At 43.5% G+C, this 5238-nt stretch overlaps 1 pseudogene; it reads left to right on the plus strand.

Moving 5' to 3' along the window:
- The first annotated feature begins 1144 nt into the window (after nt 1-1144).
- LOC104969128 (transcription factor BTF3-like) lies at nt 1145-2416 on the plus strand (annotated as a pseudogene).
- Nucleotides 2417-5238: the final 2822 nt, after the last annotated feature.

Consider the following 5238-nt stretch of genomic DNA (forward strand, 5'->3'; position numbering starts at 1 on the left):
CATCTGCATGAAGTCTATTTCAGAGGAATTTAATAATACCTGTTTAAAATTAGAGCTTATTTTTTTGTACAGAAGAGAATAAACTATCCTAGCCAAATTCATTTCATTTGAGAAAAACAAAAGACTTGAACCCCAAAATGTATGTAAGAATCTCAGCATATTTTATGCATAGTCAGTGAACTGATTGGTAATATCTGAGTACTGCCTTTCATAGTTTTTCAGTTACCATCAATTGAGTTAATTGAGCATATTTTAAGACAGCGGTTTTATCAGGTTTTAATATCTTGGGGAAAATTCATGTCGGACCATAACTGAACAGATATGTCACCTAAAGACAAAATACTCTTTACAACCTTATGTAAAGTATTAAAAATGTAGTTGTGTTCTCTTAATTTATAGTAAGGTTCAGCCAATAGAGGAATCAATTCATTTAAAAACAAAACTGCCTTTTTCTCTTAAAATCACACCATTGCAATTTCATCTATAATGAAATTCTTTTGTGAACTACTTCAATGAATTTGGATATTGTGAGTCACTTAGCTGGATTTTAATTTTATCAGTATGAGTTAGTCTTTGAAATTAGAGAATTTTAAAGCTGGCCAATCTTAGACATTGTTTAGATCCACCCCCCTCATTTTGTACATGAAAAGGACTCTGACATTCAGAGTTTCAGGAAGTTAACTAAGTCACACAGCCAGTCAGATGTTAGACTAGGTCTTGCCACACACCCCAAATCTCTAGTACCACCTGTGTTATCTCACGTAAAGTGTTCTTAACCATTCTGGACCAATACAAATTAAGAAACAACTTTAGAAACCTTCCAAAGTAACAACAGGAAAAAAAAATCTTACAATTGAATGTCAGCGTTTCTAATTTATACATTTTGGAACATATGTCATTTGATTTTATAAATATTCATTGAGCCCTATGGTAGGCAAAATTCTAGGAGGACCCCAATGAACCATTACCCTTGTGTTCTCTCCCCTTTGAGTGGGTGAAACTCATGGATATGATGAATTATGTTACATTACAGGGCAAAAGGAAGATGATCTAGGGTAGGCCTGGTCTAATCAGGTGAGCCCATTAAAAGCAGCCTGGTTCTCTGGCTGGTTGCAGAAAATGAAATCAAAGAGATGTGCTCCCTCTCTAGCTGCCATCTTGCGTCCCCACATGTGTGTGCCTAGCCTCAGCTGGTGTGCCCAAGGCCACCTGAGCGCCAAGCCTAGTCCCCCACACACCCCCATTTCCACTCCAACAAGATGAAAGAAACTATCATGAACCAAGAGAAACTCAACAAACTGCAGGCACAAGTGCGCATTGGTGGGAAAGGAACTGCTTGCAGAAAGAAGGTGGCTCGTAGAACAGCCACAGTAGATGACAAAAAACTTCAGTTCTCTTTTAAAGAAGTTGGGGGAAACAATATCTCTGGTATCGAAGAGGTGAATATGTTCACAAATCAAGGAACAGTGATCCACTTTAACAACCCTAAAGTTCAGGCATCTCTGGAAGCGAACACCTTCACCATTACAGGCCATGCTGAGTCAAAGCAACTGGCAGAAATTCTCCCTAGCATCTTAAACCAACTTGGCACAGACAGTCTGGTCAGTTTAAGGAGACTGGCTGAAGCTCAGCCCAAACAATCTGTGGATGGAAAAGCACCCCTTGCCACTGGAGAGGATGATGATGATGAAGTTCAAATCTTGTGGAGAATTTTGATGAGGCTTCCAAGAAGGAAACAAACTGAATTGAGTTAACTTCTGAAGAAAATAAATCTTGAAGAAGTTACTGGAAGCTGCTATTTTATATTATGACTGCTTTTTAAATTTTTGTTTACGGATCTGATAAAATCTAGATCTCTTAATATTTTTAATCCTAAGTGCCTGGACACTGCAGCTCTTTTCCGTTTTGCTTATATACAATTCATTCTCTGCAGCTAATTAAGCTGAAGAAGCCTAAGAATAAAGTTTGAAACAAAGATAAATAAAATTCTTTGCTTAGTGAAAAAAGAAAAGAGAGAGAGAAAGATGTGCTCCTACCAGCCTGGAAAGAATCAGACATCAGTGTTGTGAACTGCCAACGAGGCAAGGAACCGGGCAGCCTCTGGGAGCTGAGAGTAGTACCTGGCCAACAGCCCGCAGGAAAATGACATCAGTCCTACAACTCCAAGGACATGAATCCTGTTAACAATCAGTGAGTCTAGAAGAGGCCCACGAAACCCAGGTGAGAATCACAGCCCTGGGTTATTTATATCTTGGGTTCAGCTCAGTGAGAGTTTGATCCGAGAATTCAGCCACACCACGGCTGGACATCTGATCCACAGACACTATGAGATATTAAATGTGTGTTGTTTCAAGCTGCTAAGTCTGGTGTAATTTTTTACACAGCAATAGAAAACTAATACAAGTCCTTACAACACTGAAGCTCAATGGGAGGTGGTAGGAGTATAAAAGTGAATCAGGCACAGTCCTTGTCTCAGAGACACTCACTGTCTGGGGCAGCAGAGAGAGGCAAATTAACAAAGCACTGTGACGTAGCATTGTGAGAGCTGGAGCTGAGACATGTGGAAAACGGTGCAGCAGCCCGACGGGGAACGTGGCAGGAAGACGTCACAGAAAATTAGACTTAAATTAGGTGAAAAGGAAGAGTGTGGACAGGCATGGCGTATTTAGAAAATGGCAGGTGGCTTTGTGTGGCTGGCATGAAGGGGGGAGAAGGGAAGGACATGAGACTGATGAGACAGATAGGGGTCCACCCTGTGCAGGACCTCAGGTAAGGTGGTGTTTTCCCTGCAGCAGTGCCCTCCCTTACTCCCCGCCCTAGCCCAAAGTCAGCCCTTCTGGCTCCTGAGTCCTCAGAGGTATCTGGCCTCTCTACTCCAGCCCTTCTCAGTCCTCCTAGTCCTCAAGCATGCTAAGCTCAGAAGTCCCCTGAGGAGCCCTGCAGGACACTGACATCTTCATTACAACCAGGGCTGAGGGGGCCATAGACGAGATCGCCCTCTCGTGTGTCTGGGCACCCTGTGTTCCTTCCTCCCTGCTCCAGGCACCTTGAAAGCTACATGGCCCGTGTCCTAGGGCTGTTGATCCAAGAGCTTCAGGCTCTGCTGAGCTAAGAGGGAGAGAATCCACTGGTTCCCTTCAGAAGTCGGGGCTGCCCAGAGACCCTGGAGCTTGTCCTCTTGGACCACTTCTTGCTTGAGGATAGCCAGGTGATCACAGGTGTGGAGGATCTGCAGGGGCTGCACCCAGACAACACATTTCTGACATTAGGGTTTCAAACAAGCAAACAAACCCACCATGTACTCGCAAGGTGTTAAAACGAAAGTGGTGGCTGAGGCACAAAGACACATGAGGTGCTACATTCCAAAGGAAATACGGGATCATGTAAGGGTTGCTGGGGACGAGAGAGGATATTTGGAGGATGTTTTAAAAGAAAAATATGCTCCCACTTCCCACCAAAGTAAAAAGTTGGGGTCACGTAGTGTCAAGAGCAAGGGACATAAGTGCAGTTCATCAGAAAGCCTCATATCTGTCGCTGGGTAGGAAGAACACAGTGGTCTAGTTCCCATCTGGACAATTACGTGAAAGAAGAGCTTACAAGCATTTCTGAGTGGAGTAAAGGAGGACAGCTGCTGCCCCGAGTTTGTCCAAGGAAGAAGGGGTAGGTAGGTGTATGTTCAGGGATCAGATGTGTGCCAAATGTGAGAGACTGGCTAGGGAAAGCCTTGGGCACAGGCAGGCCTCAGAAGAGGTGAAGTAGAGGGAGAAGACTGGTTCCTCGGGCTGAGGAAGCAGGTGGCTGCTCAAGTGGAGAGCGCATTTGCCTGAATCAGGGAAATAGCAGGTGAATGATACCAGCAAGGAGTGCAGCCTCCCACAATCCTGCTGAAGTCTCTGAAATGTCTGCACCACAGCCCCAGAAGAATCAGAACCTGGCAGAAGCAGGGAAAGAAAGACCTTCTCCTTCCTCAGCTGACTGACTGCACGTGGCTTCTCACTGGGGTAACGGTAAGACGTAATTTTAAACCAAGTTCCACATTATCAACATAGGAATGGATACACTAAAGGTGATTTAGAGTGGCCAAGGATTTTCTATTGCCTGTTGTTGTTCAGTCCCTAAGCCACGTCGGACTGACTCTGTGACCCCATGGACTGCAGCCCGTCAGGCTTCCCTCCTTCACTGTCTCCAGGAGTTTGCTCAGATTCACGGTAACTGAGTTGGTGATGCCATCCAACCACCTCATCCTCTGCCATCCCCTTCTCCTCCTGCCTTCAATCTTTCCTAGCATCAGGGTCTTTTCCAATCAGTTGGCTCTTCACATCAGATGGCCAAAGTATTGGAATTTCAGTTTCACCATCAGTCCTGCCAATGAATATTCAGGGTTAATTTCCTTGATATACCATTTGCCTAAGATTTCTGTTGCCTAAGAATGCTCAAAATACTCCTAACACTACCGAGTTTTTATTTTACCCTAAACAGAGGGAGAAACTCCCAATGAATACATTTTATAGGGATAGAGGGAAACATAAATAAACAAGCTTTCTAACTGTATTCCATATTCAGAGCATTGATTGCATGTACCTAATGTTTTTTACCTATAGATCTTCAATGAATTTAATTACGCTAATTTGAGAGAGGAATGCAGTCCTGTGTCTAAGATTCCTGGAGACCTTCAGTAATCCCTCTGGTCTCAACAGGTGGAAAATCGAAAGGCAGCTCTCTGGAAACATGTCATCTAATTATACCACCATTGCCAAGCATCAGACAATGTTATGTCACTTATAGTCATTTTTGTATCATATTTGTAGCAGCAATTACTTTTCCTTTCTAAAATTATGTTTAGGGATCAATTTGTTGACTGATTTTGACACAAGAAGCTCATAATATTCTCCCACTCCCAGAGGAAACAGTGAAAAACCTTCTCTTTTTTTCCTAAGCTAATGCTTAAAAATGAAGTGGAATGAACACTGAGTTTGGGGCTGCGCATTGCTGCTTTTGGTTACAGTGCTGCTTTCTTCCAGATGTCTCATCAGAACATGGTAAAGACTTACTGGAACACGTAACTCTTTGGCCAGTTTATTGAAGGAAGCAGGGGTTCACTCAGACTAGGGTTGTTGGTTTGTTTATAATAATGTCATGACTCCTGGAACCCTGACAATAGGAATGAGAGTAGGGCCAGGCCTCGGGAATTACTCTTAAAGAACCACTGCTGCTGCTGCTAAGTCACTTCAGTCGTGT

This window comes from Bos taurus, chromosome 7 (assembly GCF_002263795.3).
Source record: "Bos taurus isolate L1 Dominette 01449 registration number 42190680 breed Hereford chromosome 7, ARS-UCD2.0, whole genome shotgun sequence".
In the NCBI taxonomy this organism is placed as follows: Eukaryota; Metazoa; Chordata; class Mammalia; order Artiodactyla; family Bovidae; genus Bos; species Bos taurus.